The sequence below is a fragment of the Neopelma chrysocephalum genome, unplaced genomic scaffold (genome assembly GCF_003984885.1).
Source record: "Neopelma chrysocephalum unplaced genomic scaffold, ASM398488v2 Primary Assembly neopelma1_22b, whole genome shotgun sequence".
Lineage (NCBI taxonomy): Eukaryota > Metazoa > Chordata > Aves > Passeriformes > Pipridae > Neopelma > Neopelma chrysocephalum.
Window position 1 is genome coordinate 2,261,733 of NW_020897690.1, and position 16,722 is coordinate 2,278,454.

The following is a 16,722-nucleotide window of genomic DNA, read 5'->3' on the forward strand; positions in this document are numbered from 1 at the left end:
TAAGCAAGCAAATAGTTCTTACTTAGGTCAAAAGAGAAAGTTATGTATGGTATTGATCTTCAGATGTTCACTTGATACTGTCTTAGATTCACTTTAAAAAGGGAGTGAAATTTTAAACCCTGGGAAGTCACACAAACCAGAAGATCCAAGATAAATAGTTTCTGTGTTACAAAAGAAATGCACAATTGTTCACATGTTTTCATGTGTTTGGGACTTGGACTCGCTACTCAAGTTCAAGTAAATACCATCAGCTCCTTAGGTCTTGGTTATAACTGGGTGGGGGGGAGGGGGGCTGTTTGGTTTAATTTTTTAAAACAACCAAACTAAAAACCTAGCCCTGGTAGGAAGTCACTAGTGTTCATATTGTCCACAATGATGTACTTTTCTATGTATCCTGTAACTTAAGTCCTCAAACAGTAATCAGAAATAATTCATAGCTTTTGCTGTTTGAGAGAAAATTACATTCTCTTGTTTCCTACTGCTCGGGCTGGTATTGCTTTATGCTCAGTACGTTGTGTGGTTGTTCCCCTGGTGTACAGGGGATCTTGCAGGAGTTTTGTTACTGGATCAACATGATGTTCTTCTCTTTGTTTGTTCTATTCACTCCAGAAATTTGGTGAAGAATAAGCTTACTCTAAGATGCTTCCATGGTAAGTAGTGAAAGGTGAGTAAGAATTAATTTTTCAGCCACCTGTAAAATTAGCAGGATCCAAGCAGGGCTGAAATGTTTATAGTCAAGATGCCTACAGTACTAATTATTTCTGCCTTACATTCAATCATCTTTTTAGTTGTGGGTGGAAGAGAAAGACTAAGACACTGCCTGACACAGAAAGCTTGCTGTATTTCTGATAATACCAAGGTAGGTACCAAGGTAGGGCTCGGCAGTGGAGAGCTGAATTAAGTCATCCTCTGCAATTAAGACAAGACCTCAAAACTTACAAAGCTGTAAGATCCAGTGGAAGTCCTTCTCTTCTCCAGGCTGAAAAATCCCAATTCTCTTAGACTTTCCTCGCAGGAGAGATGCTTCAGCCCTCTAATCATCTTGGTGGCCCTCCACTGGACTTGCTCCAACAGGTCCATACCCTGAATGTCTTTAAGTGCAAACTTTGGAGATGGTACTGCTGAGGGTTGGGGTAGGCAGGGTACCAGCCCTCATGAAAGAAGCTTAAAAATAAAGGAATGTTTGCATGCACAAAATGAGGAAGGAAAGATAAGTGTGATGTGTTTCATTTTTGGTGGGTGACAATGAGTGAGTTTAGATGCACACAGAGGAAGTATGTGTGGCAGAGCCTGGACTGCTCCTGACACCGACAGCTCAAGGGCCATTTGGGCAGTTATGGGCTGAGGGAAGACTCAACATCCACTGAAAGGAACTGTAGCAAAGGTGACACAACTTCTGTAAAACTTTGGAGCAACTGTGTCTGATGTTAAATGTATGTTATGTCTTCGTCTGCTCAACATTTCTGTCTAATTTTCTTTAATTTACAGGACTTTTAAGCTGCAATCCAGTTTTCGTGTCCCTGTGATGGGGTGTTTCTCACTGAGCCTGCTGCAGTAAGAAGAGCAGTTTTTAAAAGCATCCCCTGTTGGTTTCAGCTATTTAAATAGGAAATATTGCTTATACAGATGGAGGAGGTAATTCAAATGTGTTTTCCAGATTTCTGCATGAAACCATTAGGGCATCTATCATCATGTGATCATAATCATATCTGTTTCTTAATTCACGTGTGTTTTCAGTTATACTCCTTTAAGCTAAGAAAGAAAGGAAAACACCAGTTTCTCAAACAGAAGAGATTTTTGGCAGTGTTGGTTTCCCACAAAATATCTCCCTTTTTCCTCTGCCCCAGCTTTCTGCTTCCATCAGGAAACAGCAGCTGTCTTGTTCAGTTTCTGGTTGGAATTTATTTGGTGTATCCACTACTCCAAACTCAGGTTTCCACTGAAAAGCATACTTTATTTTCTTCCAGAACACCTTTCTTCCCTGGTTGTCTACCCTGTATCATGCCAAGAAGAGAATAAACAAACCTTTGAATGTTCTTCTTAAGGAATGTTCTTCCTTAAACCTGATCTTGTCTGAAGCAAAACTGTTTCTGGTTTAAACAGTCCCATTTTGTGCTGACGGAAAGGCTACCTGAACTGTTTTTGCAAGCAGTGTTTTCAGTCAGTCTCACAATGCTGAAATCTCTAAAAGTCTCAGTTTCAAATACTCTGTAGTTCTCATGAGCATGAAGTTTTGAAATGCAGCGTTCTGAGAAACTCCTGTCTTTCTACACTATGGTGAAGGTAAAAGATACCAAAGTGCAGGTCCATGGCAGACTTGTTCCTTTTTGTCAGTCGTTTGTGACAATCACTGACCAGTTTCAAGTTTTCTAACTTCCCCTTACGTCTTCTTTCTCTTAATTTGTCTTTTCAGTTTCAGTGGATGAATCCAAATTAAAAAAATTATAAAAGCATAGAAATTGTTACTAGTGCTGTATTTTCAGTGAGAAATTTTTTTGTCTGTTAACAGGCAGTTACATGAAATTTAATATTGACATAGTTAACTTCATACTGGTTAACTGTTAAGATGGTTCATCAAAGAATCATGTACTCCTGTGGGTTAATGTAATAATGAAAGTGAAGATAACCTTACTCATCTGTTAGTACTTGATTTACTGTATATCCAAGTTTCTTATGAAGATAATTTATTGCTTAGAATAAAAGCCATAGCCTCTCATAATTAGATCATTAACTTTTCCCCAAAAGTGGTATTTAGGAAAAAAATTTATTTAAATTTTGGAAAGCATTTCCTTACACGTAAAAAAAAAAAGGCACTGTCAAATCTTTAAATTAACCTCAATAAATTGACCTGAATAAATTTTCAGGTTTTATTAATTTTAGAACAATTTCCTATGGATAGTCAAGAAGCAGAATGTTAGATTGAAAGATTCGTTTCAGAAACAGTAATTGCTGTTGTAATCATTAAAGACTACTTTCTGTCTCTAAAAATTCAATTATGTATGAATTTAATATATTGCTTTATTCTTATACAATAAAAGGTTTTCCAGCTGTAATACATACTAAGTATTACTTTTACTGATGTCCTAATGTGCTGGTGAGTTGGAAACTTCCTAAGATCAGCTGACAGCATAGTTCAATGACAGAAAATATCTGTCTTAAGAAAATGAAGTAATCCCTGCCTCCAGCCACCCCAAAATCCCAAATCCTTCATTTTATACATGATCACCTTGCACAACTGTAAATGTAGAAGGATTTGAAAGAACTGCAACAAAATAATCAACACTTGAGTTTTGTTCAAGTATAGCTAATCTAGTTCAGTGGCATATATTACGTCCAAATAGATCAGTGCTAAAGATAAGAAATTGTCACAGAGTGTAGTTGTTTAATACGCAAATGATGGTGTCATTTGAAAGTGATATATTATGAAAATATAGAAACAATTTTAATGAGTCTGAGAAAGGCATATAACATAAATAAAAATTTGCTTCAAGTAACTTTTCAGTGAATTATTTATCCTTCTAGGAACTAGTTACAATTTTATTCAGCAGAGACTGATTTTTAGATATGCCTCCTAGCTGGTACTCAAATTGCTTAGTTACTTTGTACAAATTTAGTTATAATATATCAGAATTAAACTTGTGATGGGATCTAAGAGGGTTTTTTGTGGAGAGAGAGGTAGAATATTTTCCAATTTTGTCATCTCTGCTTCTCCAGAAATGTTAAAGTTACATTTTGCACAGGCTGAGTTAGGAAACTGCTTAGTTTCATATAGATTTGCTTTTTTTAAACTTTAGGTAATGTGTTCACCCATTAGAAGGTTATTGTTCTTGTAAAACTGTCAATACTTGGTAGCATAGAATATGTGATGTACAGTGCAATGCACGTAAAATAGCTACAAAAATAATAGCTTTGAGCTCCTAGAAGACAAATTTGAAGAAAGGGGTTTATAATTTTCTTTTAAAACAGAGATTGTACTGTGATGTATTTTTATTTTCTGTCATAAAATACATGTTTTAAGTGCAAGGAAATCTACTTGAAGATTAGCAATGTTTTAAATAATGATTTTATTCAAAAAAAAAAGAAGAAAACTATGTCTTACGATGCTGACACTTTTTCACATGCATACCTATCTACCTGCCTACCTGAGGGCTTACAGGTAGAGTATGGCAGTTCTCTTCATCACTGTGACTCTTAGTTCTGACAGTTCTCCTCCCCACAGTTTACCCAACCTGATCATTTACAGTTCAATCTCCTGTTGCTTTAGTCACTGTTTTGGTGTAATTTTCCCCAGCTGCCCTTGCAGCATCTCTGACATGCTTGCTGTGTGGGATATTCATATTAAACCTGCCATGTGACTCAGAGATAACTTCTATCCCTTTATGTGGGAGAGAAGAGGAAGCAGCAATGCAAAGGTCATTTGACTGGCGTTGTACATGCTGTCAGCTGCTCCAGTGCTCCTACAGCCCCATGAAGGGGCTCCAGGCAAGGCCTCTGGGTTAAATCCTTGTGTAGTTTCAGCAATGTGGTAATGGTTGTTGCTTGGCAAGCTGAAGGAAGTTATCCTAAAGTTAGAACAGATGAAGTATTTGTTTCTAGAAGTCTCTGTAGAAATCTTCCATGCAGGTATTAATGCTTAAGGGTCTTAATGATTTAAGACAAGCATTCTCAAGAGTTGTCATAACAAGAATAAGAATAATATGTCACAGAAATGAGGTTCCATTTACAGCTGATGCTACTAATCACATTTTACCTGCCCTGAGTTATGACCTGCAGGGTCACCACAACCAGCCCACTGTTGCCCCAGGCTGCTGGCCAAGGGCAGTGAAATTTTTTCAGGTGGCTAATGAACTGAGTGTGAACTGGATCTATGATTCCTGTCATTGTATCTCCCAAAACAAGATCTAAGGGAGAAAAAGGAAAAGTAGGAGGAAGAGGTTCCAAAGAAAGAAGAGAAGGATGTGCTTCACACAGTTGGTCTTGAGGTGGGAAGCTCCTTTTCATGGGATCTTTTAGGTGCTAAGAATGTGTTCATATGTTAGAAATACTTGTTGTGGTTCTGCTAAATGCAAAGATAGTGCTGGATGATTAGGAGAGTGTCTGGGCAGATTGTTTATGCTTTTACTGTGCTCGTCATCTTTTCCAGAGTTGGGTTCTAGCTGAACAAACATAATATTGAGCTATGAGGGTCTTTGGTCTGACTCTGTTTATACTTATATTTTAACACTGGGTGAGAAATTGTAAATTTTGAAATCCTGTCTAAGAATTCTTGTTTCTATGTTCTGAGGTCAGTAGGAATTTTAAGGATGAGTACCTTCTTGATTGTTGTGGAAAGTGTTACTTTTTTTTTTTTAGTGAAACATTAAACAGAGCAGTGAATAATTTGTCATTTTCGAGGCAAAGGATTGTTCCCAGCTGGAGCATCTAGCATATATTTCATGAAGCTCTTCTGTACTTTTTTTAGTGCAAAGCCAGTGTTAAAATTAATTCAAGATCTGCTTCAGATTCATTCTAACACTGAAAGCTTTGAAAAATATATCCGAGAGAGACATTTTATTTGAACCAACATAGAGTCTGTGTAGTATAAATATTTCAGCACATAAGAAGAACAAGAGCAAATCTGAAATTATATTCTTTCTCCTGTGTTTGCCAAAACAGTGCTTCATAAGCATATTTAACTGCATAGAAAATATTAGAAATGTCTGTGTATTAGTTTGTATCAGAAGAAAATCTGACCTGCTTATCATTATAATTGATTGGTAACATACTGATGTATTTATTTCATGTTGTATTTTAATTCTTGTATTGGAGTTTGGTTTGTTTGTTTAAAGTTGCTGAGGTGATGAAATAGCTAGGGGGAAATGAAGAAAAAAAGGGAGGAGGGGAAGGAGGAAAACATCTTTCATCCTTCTATTTTTATATGCAAGTAAAAAAGAGAAGAAATACTACTAGGGGGATTGGAGACATCTTGGGTAAAGATTAACACTACATTACAGGGATTTTGTCCATTTTTTTTTCTCTGTGTGTTTGGCTGAATTTGATCATAATACCCATGTACCTAATGTCTAAGCTTCATAATTTGATGCCTGTATATCTATTTCTTCTCCGAGGCATTTTGCAGCTTGCTTCTATAGATTTTTTCAGAGACTACGTTTTCAAAGATCTCTCAGAAACCAGCTTTGTGGGTTTTGGTTCTTACATTTCTCTTAAAGATTATATTTCTTTAGGAGAAAAATAACAAAGTCTAATTTTTCTGTCCTGAATAGTCTTGGAAAAGATCAAATACTCAGCTAATGAATGGATTAGTGCTTTTCCTCATTGCTTTATGAGTCTCAGATATTTCCCAATGGAAATATATAAATAGATTTTGATAACGAACAAAGGGAAGATGTATTTTATTCCAAAAGTACTAATGCTGAAGGGCATGTCAAATACTGTAAGTTTTTTTTTTTTCTCGAGGAGAGAAACTGAAAACCACCAGGGATTTTGACCAAAGATTTTTTTTAAGTGGTGGGAAGTAATTAAAAGTAGTAAGTGCATAATGAGTGATTTCCGAACTCTAAAAGGATATTTGAAAAATCTGAAGCACTGGGAGGTGTAAGAAAATCTGGGGCCTCATGCGTATAGAACCATAAATGCCTACGTATCACCTATTCCCTTTCAAGGCTAAAACTGAAAATGTTCCATATTTGGAACTCAGCTTGTCAATACTATTACAAGAAGAAAAAACTGGTATCTTTTATATAGTAAAAGAAGTAATTTTTATTTTTTTCTAATCTCAAATTCTAGTTTGAGAGGGCAGATGTTGTGAAAATGTGGTAATCAACCAAAATCCTTGCCTTTCTGCAGGAATCTGTTGGGAACAGATGCTTATGCTTTTGATAGAAGGTGATAGCCACTGTTTCATTTTAAACATGAGCTATTTTACAGAGCAGGGGAAATACAAAAGAAATTAAGGATCAGCACAATTTTTTTCTCCTCTGCAGACCTTTGACAAGTGTGCTGGTTTAAAAGTTAACCAGCAAGGGAAAATGATCTCAATTCAAAAGAGAGATTTATAAGTCAGAATAACAATTTATTAAAATAATGCAATAAGTACAATTATACAGACAGACAATTGGTTTTAACCCACAAAACCCAAATGTATAACCCAGCACCCTGGGGTATGAACAAAAGTGGTGTACCTTGGCCCACCCCCGAGTCCAAAGCAGAGGGAGAGGGGAATAAACCTGCTGGTGGGAGAGCTGCTGCAGTCTGGTCAGAAGTGGTGATTGCAGTCCAGTCGAGGGTGGTGGTCTCAGTCTGGTTGAAGGCGGTGGTCTGCAGTCTAGTTGAAGGCAGTGGTCTGCAGTCTTCCTCTGGATCCCACGAGAGGTGGCAAGGTTCCCAAACTCCCAGTTATATACTCTCCAGTTCAGGCGGGAGTGCTCAGTCCCTCCCTCAGAGAGGGGAATTCCATAAAAGGGTATCAGAGCGGAGAATTCCATAAAAGGGTATGAGGACAGGAACATCCCCCCACCTCGCAGGCCTCCACTGACAACAGTTTCTGGGGAAATGGCATGGAAGGCTATAGAATACACAGTTTTGGGTTGCACCCATCCAGTGATGAATTGGTCCCAGCCGTTCAACCAGGACAACAAGTTTCAAATCCTAGACTTAAAAACACACATATTTTAAATAATCATGCAGTTGGCATGCAGCTTGGGAAGATGACAAGAACGAAAGTCCTTCATATAATATATAGAGGTGATATATTATTAAAATCTCATCTATCTTTAGTAGGAAGATAGTATATTATTATATCCCCATATATTCTTAATAGTAATGCATTTTTTGGTGTGGAACTATATCTTAACACCTTTTGAGCGAAACTGAAACATGTCCATGCCTCACTCAGTGACCCTACTTGCATTTTTTTTCAAATGTACTACTTCTTTTCTTAGGCACACAGTAATGTTAATGCAGAAAATATTTCATTACCTCATAAAATCCTTTGTCTTCTTAGTATACATTGCACAATTATCTTAAATGCAGTTCTTTATAGGTATAAAACAGGAAAGTTTAAAAATCAGGACAGAAAAAGAGGCTAATTTTCTTCACTTTAAAGAACTAGCATACTGTTTTTCTCTCAGCTTCCAAAAAAGATTATAAAAAATATTGGGTCACTGTTGTCTAGCAGAGGGTTTGATATAGGTACCAGCAGGTACTTATGCCTTTCTCTTTTTAAAAGTTGGATACAGTATTGTCTGTTTCTACGGCTTGTCCCTCAGAGGTGCTACAAGAGGAGGAAAGTTATGAACCTTGCTCTTTCTATGCAAAAAGGTGGTTTTATGGCACAATCAGAGATCTACCAGGAGAAAGAAGAGAAGAGAACCTCTTCTTGATAGGGCCATGATTTGCCTAAGCTTACCTGTAGCAAAAAACCCCCAGAAAACGAATCTGAAAGTGATAAAGTTTCACCTTTTCTCCCTATTTTGTATGCAGTTATATATCTGTTTTTAAATCCTGCTGCTAATTTTGGCTGAACTGACACATATGTGACCTTGCACAGTTGTTTAATTTCTCTGAGCTTCAGTAAGCTTGGCAGAAAAACTAGAAAAGAACAGAAGACCACTGGATAAAACATACGGGAAAGGAAAATAATTTTTACACAGAACACTGTGTTTTGAGGGGAGTAATTTAGGGGAGGGAGTGAAGTAAACAAGGGATTGGATGCAGACTCCAAAGAGATCACCTAACCTATCCAGATAGCCAACCTACTAAAAGGAATAATCCCGCTGAGTTTTTTATCTGAAATACAATCCGTCTATCCATTTCTGGGCATGTATGGTTGTGCACATACATGTTTACTTTGCATGGAAATTTCTGTTATCACCTATGTGCATGAATAGCTTGAAAGCAAAATACTGAGTGGTAAAATACAGTACATTCTGCATTGCATCTACTGATAGAGAGTTACTTGGATGTAAGTAAAAGTACTTGTTTAATTTTTAGTTTGTTTGGGGTTTTTTGTTTGGTTTCTGTTTGTTTGTTTGAGGGGGTTCTTTTCTAAACTCCAAAGGATCTCTCTTGTGGTAAGTAGACTCAGGGCAAGAAACTGCATCTGGAAATGTAAGCCAGGTAGGTTACTACTAATGTTAAACTTTTTGCTAAATTATATGAAATGCACATTGCTTAAAAGTTGACTGCTAGAACTCTGGAAATTAGTAAACTTTTTCTGGTTTTCCTTGTAAACTGAATTACTGAATAAGTATCTTCTGGCTCTGCATTTCTTATTCTGACATTAAGAAAAAAAGTATTAATGAACTAATGACCAGTGACCAAAGCATACTCTTATTCTTTGGCATTGTGTAAATACAATTAAAATTAATTTGAACTGTAAATGCAAATAAGCAGTTTCACCTGACCTTTCTGTCTAGAAATTCAGGAGCAATTCATATAACTACAAACATTCTCACAAAAAACTCCAAATGCTTTAGCAAGCCAATATAAGCTGACAGACATTGATGGGGCACTGTGGAGTTCAGAGGCTGTGGTTAGTCAAGATTTTTTTTGACACAATTATGCCTCTGTGTATATTGATAGTAGCTCATCTGTATGTTCTATTCAAGGGACAGATTTATTCAACCATGGACACCAAACTGTAATGGAGATATTTCTAGGAAATTAATCCAAATGCTTGTGCCAACTAAACAGAAGTGCTAATTTGTCAGAGAGTATAAGAAATTACTTGTGTCTGTGTTGTGAGAGTATAAGAAATTACTCATGTCTGTGTTGTGAGGGGTTTTTTTAAATAATATTCCCAGACTGATAGATATTGACTTGTTTTAGGGGACCTGAATTTGCTAAGAACTTTAAATATCAAATTACTCTTTTCTTCATGTTGCTAGGCTTACTTGTCTCTTAGGTTCTGTCAACTCTTATTTCTCTAAGTACATTGATAATTATTCTAGATGAGTTGTGGAGGTGAAAAGAAAATCCATAAACAGCACACTCATTTGTGTATTTTAAAGTATAAAATTTATATCTATCATTTTAGCTTTTCCAGATTGTTGAACATTAAAAATAAGATGAAACCCAAAAAAGTATAAGATAGTCTTGTCCCTTACTAAAGGTTTCAAAGTTTGTGATGGTACAGGCAGTAAATGAGGCTATGCTTTAGAAATTTTCTGATAAACAAATTTGTAACTTTACGATGTGTGTTCTTGGAAAGCAATATGGAGAGAATTCACATTCTGTTTGCATTGAAATCAAAATTATGTTGCCTTCAGAGGCATTAGAATATCACTCAATGTTTTTTAAAATTTCACTATACAGTGTATTTTATTTTGCTATGTAATTTAGAAGCTGTAATAACTTCATCAGTTTATCAGATTGCTATTGATCAGTAGATACATGGTATCACTCTTCCAATTTGAAATGAAACTATTCACACATACTGCTTTCCGACAGATACCTGCAATTTACATGGCTGTAGAGTGCTCTATTCAGCTTTTGTAGTGTACCAAGAGAAATGTCTGCTCAGCAGCCTGTCATTGCTTTATTTATTTATCTAGATATTTATTTTATTGAACTTTATGAAACTCATTTAAAAAATGTCACCTCTGTCTTCTGGTTCTTTGAGGAAAGAGGTACAAGGATAATGCTTCTTTCAGTTCTAGATGTAGTTACACACCAGTGGAACTGCTTTGTGAAGCTGGTTGGCAGTTGACCAAATGCTGATTCCACATACTAGAATGTTAAATATCTAGAATGTTTAATATCTTTTAAAAGCAAAACCTTTCACTCAACCTTGGGTGCTCTTTGGAGGAAGGTAGGGGCATATTTAAAATAAATGTTTAAAGTATGCTAACCATTAATAGCTGCTGACTGACAAGTCTGGTTTCCACTACTGATGTGGTTTTGGTGTAGCTAATATCCGAGGGGTATCTCTGAAACCCAATTAAGAGGTTTAGATAGGTTTCTCCAGTGAGGCAAAGGTGCTGTGGGGTATGCATCTCCTTCTCTCACTTTTGGGTGAAAGAGATGACCCAAAGCCTTGAGGCTAGAATCATAGAATCAACCGGGTTGGAAAAGACTTCCGAGATCATCAAGACCAACCCTTGATCCAACACCGCTGTGGTTACTAGACCATGGCACTAAGTGCCATGTCTTATCTTTAAAACCTCCAGGGACAGAGAATCCACCACCTCCCTGGGCAACCCATTCCAATATCTGATTACTCTCTCTGTAAAATATTTTTTCCTAATATTCAACCTAAGCCTCCCCTGGCACAGCTTGAGACCATGCCCTCTTGTCCTACTGCTGGTTGACTGGGACAAGAGTCTAACGCCCACCTGGCTACAACCTCCTTTCAGGTAGTTGAAGAGAATGATGAGGTCTCCCCTGAGCCTCCTCTTCTCCAGGTTAAACAACCCCATTTCCCTTGACCTCTCCTCATAGGACTTGTGCTCAAGTCCCTTCACCAGCCTTGTTGCTCTTCTCTGGACCTGCTCCAGCACCTCAATATCCTTCCTGAACTGAGGGGCCCAGAGCTGGACACAGTACTCCAGGTGTGGCCTCACCAGCGCTGAGTACAGGGGAAGAATCACTTCCCTGGTCCTGTTGGCCACACTGTTCCTGATACAGGCCAGGATGCCCTTGGCCTTCTTGGCCACCTGGGCACACTGCTGGCTCATGTTCAGCTTCCTGGCAATCCAAACTCCCAGGTCCCTTTCTGCCTGGCTGCTCTCCAACCACACTGTGCCCAGCCTGTAGCGCTGCACGGGGTTGTTGTGGCCAAAGTGCAGGACCTGGCACTTGGCCTTGTTGAACGTCTTCCTGTGTGAATCAGACCATCTCTCCAGCTTGTCCAGGTCCCTCTGAAGAGCCATCCTGGCACTATGAAAGCTCATTGTCAGGGGAAGAAGTATTGGTATAATCATCATCTTACTGCAGCAAGGAATTTATGGGATAATCAATTTTAGTAACAATGCTAAAATGCTAACAATTTAAAAATATTGATGTAATAATCTTTTTTAAATACTGTAGAGCCTGACAGTATTGTACAATTACCAGTTAGAAAGGGCAAAACAAGAGTATCCTTTTAAATATATTAAGGAAGATCACAGGATCATAGAATCATCATTGGGTTGGAAGGCACCTTTAGAGACCATCTAGTCCCACCCCCCCATCATGAGCAGGGACATCATCAACTAGATTGGGTTGCTCAGAGCCCATCCACCCTGACCTTGAATGTTTCCAGGGATGGGGCATCCACACCTCTCTTGGAAACCTGCTCCAGTGTTTCACCACCGTCACTGTAAAAAAATATCTTCCTTATATCTAATCTAAATCAACCTTCCTTCAGTTTAAAACCTTTACTCCTTGTTCTATTGCAACATACCCTGCTAAAAAGTTTGTCCCAATCTTTCTTATACATTTAGGTATTGGAAAGCTGCCGTAAAATCTTCCTGGAACCTTGTCTTCTCTGGGCTGAACAACTCCAGCTCTCAGCCTGTCTTCACAGGAGAGGTGCTCCAGCCCTCTGATAATTTTTGTGAACTCCTCTGAACCCACTTGAACAGCTTCATGTCTTTTCTGTGCTGATGGGTCCACAATAGATGTTTTTACTAGCATTATCAGATTTTGTTGATATATACTCAGTAGATTGCCATTTGTTATGCTTCCTTGTGAGAATGTGACAGTGGGACCTTCCCCATTTGGGTTATTCATTTTGTAGGTTTCAAATGAGCAGTGTCAGGCATACTCGCTTCCTTACATTAGCTGAGTCTTGAGTTTTCAGAAGGATTAATATGTACTCTTTCAGCTTTCATGCCTTTGTGCTGTCCCAAGACTCATAAAGCAAGAGGGATTGATAGGTTCAGCATTTTACTCATGTAACACGGAGAAATCATTTAGAAGAGTGATTTATGGTTTTGCAGTGATATGGTTCATAAAGGATAATGTCTTTCTACTTAGAATTCACGTTCCATTACATAGGAAAGGCTTTGGCATTTGAAGGAAAAGTCAGCTGTGGTATCATCAATTTATAACAGGCTATTTGAATGTGAAATAGAGGGAAACACCCCATCAAACATTTTATTTCTGGGAATGTTAGCTTCCCTGATAGTTAGTCATGGAGGATGTCATTTGACAATTAGCTATAGATTAGCCATAGATTTGTGATTGTGATGAAGAATGATTGGAAGAGAAAATGAGAGAGACAGTAACCTATACAGCATTTCTTTATGTGTAGAAGAGGTAATTTATTCAAGGACAAGCCTTTAATTCTTCTATCTTTGACATGTTAGGATGACACAAAATGAGAAGGTTGAGACAGGCTTACCTAGCTTATTCCCACTTCAATATTCAGCAGCAATAATGAGATTAGAATATATTTTCTTGTTATTAGCTGACCTGGTACTTTTCAATACACACTAGAATGAAAGCTATTATAGTGGTCCCCAGATATTTGAGTCTATTCCGATCCCCCTTTGATCTTCCACATGTTTTTATTGCTAGTTCTGATTTAAATCACAACTCCGTTCTTTGCTCTTAGTTTAAAACCAGACGAACCAGATCCTAACCATCAGCTTGACTGTTTGTTGATTTTGGGAGCTACTCTGCCTGTGGCTGCTGCTTCTTGCCTGATGATCACAGGAAGCAAGCACCTGCTGATGCAGCAATAACACAACCCATGCTCTCTGGGGAAAAATATCTTTTTTTTTTTAAAGTTCACAAACATATCTCAAAAAACATATTTTTGTTACTGCACTTGCATAGGCTGTGGAAGAAACAGGAGTTATCATCAAGTAGGAAATTGGCTGAAATGACAGCAAAGAGGAATTTGTAACTTTTTAATTAAATATGTCAGTTCTTCATACCCTGTGCACAGAAGTAGAATAACAGGCTTAGGGGACACACCTAAAGTGTTGTAAGGGTAGCTGGGACCAGTCCCTGCATTAAGTGACTGAACAAGACAACGTCTCCTTGCTAAGTGCAAGGAGAAATCAGAATAAAACTTACTTTATATCAAAGAGAAGATTAACTCTGCCTCCTTTATCCTTCTTCCCTTAATTATTAACGTCTCCGAATGCTGGCAGAATGAAATGTGGGACTGATATTCTGGCTATTTATTGCATCATATGGAAAAGGTTTGTCAAAGATCCAGCATAAACTTCTGTTCATTCTTAAATTGTCCCTATAAATTTTAGGGAAAATGTTCCTAATGGGACTGTATGCAAATGTCAAAATCTGGGAGAAAGAACCAGAAAGAAAATAAGAACTTTGGCATAATCTTTTAAGGAGGGGTATGAAGTTAAGACAGAAGCTGTTTGACTTGATGAGGTTCAAATCAGACTTGCTCAGTAGAATTGATTCTCACTCCTTCTTTGAAAGAAATGTCATTTTTACTCTTTGGATCACTTTTCCCAGATACTTTCATAAGTGGGCCTTTAGCTAACCCTATATTTGTGTGGGATACTCTCTTTCTCTGAAGTCCTTAATGAAAACATCAAATTAAATAGGACCTTAATAATGACCTTGTTGGTATTCTGCAGTGATTGTGTACATAAAACCTTCAAATCTAGACTGCTTCATAATTATTCATTATAATTCATAACTGCATCCATCAAAGACTGTCACTAATGTTTCTTGGGGGTTTTATATAGATTTTGTTCACAGGGAATATGGAAGGGTAAGAAAACTGCAAAACTAGAAAAAAAGTAGTTGACTATGAATTATTTTAGTTTTGTTTGCTGCTACTACTTTTTTTCTAAGCAAAGAAGATAAACTCTGAGAAAGAAGAGTGTTGCAGTTCCATCTCTTTCAAGCATTGCTTCCATAGCTACATTTTTTGGTCTTTCTCCCTTTTACCTCTTTTTACCTGTCCCCTCAACCAGCGGTAAGTGCTGTCATATACCTGTCTCCTGTTATTGGTGACATGAGAAGAACAGCAAATGTCTTTATGTCTTGCAGTTATAGCAAACCACATGCATTAGTAACTGCAGTGGTATTCGGTACTCTGCAAGGTGATTTACTGCTTTCAGTCACTTTCAGAGTTGCCTCCAACCTGTGGTATCTGGGTCTTGGGGTCACTCAGGCCTTGTCTGTGCTACTAAGGGACAATGACAGCTGTCAATTTCCTTGAAAGTAGTAATAGCTGTGAAATGATCTAAATGTGTAAAATTTGCAGCAACGAGACCAAATTTATAATTTGCCTTGGGATGAAAATGCTGATGCTTAGTTAGGATCCCTGGGATGCAAAGGTCAGAGAAGATGAAGGCGGTGATCTGCCACTGGTGTGCCTGTGAGCTGGAACCCCAAATCTCCTTTGAGAACAAATTGTAATTAACACTCAGTTTTCTGGGTAATGGAGGATTTTGGTGCCCAAGAGAAAAGCACAGATAATACAAAACAATGTAAATGAAGTTAAGAAATGCGGGATCTGTGCAAAGCTCATGCAGTCCACTGCCATGTACATAAAATGTTACTGCTTTCAGTCCTGAGATGATTTGTGTTAACTGTAGCCTGAATCACTAAGAGTGATTCACTGATCACTTCAGAGATAAAAGCATGGGCAGATTTTCACTGCAGCAAGGTGGATCTAAGAGGCATTCTATGATTTTTCAAACACGTGATATGATGGCATTACTTGATGCCAGAAAAAAATACCTGAAGTGTCCAGAGTCCTCCAATCCCATATGGACTGAAGAAGAGGACACATCTGCGGAAACATAAATAGGTAGTAGTAGCCTTGTATCCTCTGAATGAAAGAGAAAAATCAATTAAATTTCATTGTATCCATGCCCCAATAATTAAAAGCAGGATCTTGTCCAGGGGGCTAAAGGAATTTAAACCACTAGAAAACTCCAGTCCCACACTTTAGGGCACTTTTTGAGTCTTAAACTAATGAGCAAAATGTCTGTGCATGAAAATTAACAACTAAGTGCTCAGCAAAATTCAAATGAAACCTCTTGGTCTTTCTTCCACAAAAACCGATGCTGAACAATGTGGTAATTTGAGGTGTCTTCCAAGCAAAGAATTCATTTACAAGTGCCTTCCTTTAGATTCTCTTGTGTTATGGATTACTGAGCTCAAGTCTTGAATTATAAAATTGATCACTCATTAATTACTTCTGTGAAGCGTATTACACACAGTTCCTGATTAAATCACATAGCCTTAAGACAAGAGATACTTATGCATCTGGTGAGAAGGCCTAGAGAAAATAGTTTTCAATCAAGAGAAAATTTTCTGAATTCATAAGTAATTGTTAGAAAATCCTGGAATTTGTTTTTGTAGTTTAAAATATATCTAAGATATAAACACAGCTAACCTTTTGGTGTGTACTTAGCTTAAGGATATTTTACTAAAAAAGTTATTTTTAGCCTCTGTTATTTTTCTCCCATGCAATTACTCTTTAGAAACCTTACTTATAGGAGGAAATATAGAGCTCATAACATAGTGTTCCTAACACCCAGTCAGTGGAACTTCACAGTAGTGCCCTAGATGGATGGTTCCATACTAATCCTTTTCTATTTATATGGAGACCTCAAAATACAACCTACCTCTTTTAACTTAAATTTTATTCTTACTACTAAATGTTTTAAAGATTAGCATCTCCAAAAAATTAGCTATTACATTTTTCAGTATATGTCTTAATATAATCTTTGCTGACATAAATTTGCATAAAGGATGTTACCTCAGCATAGGGCAAAAACCAGATGGTACAAGAGTTCTGGCTGT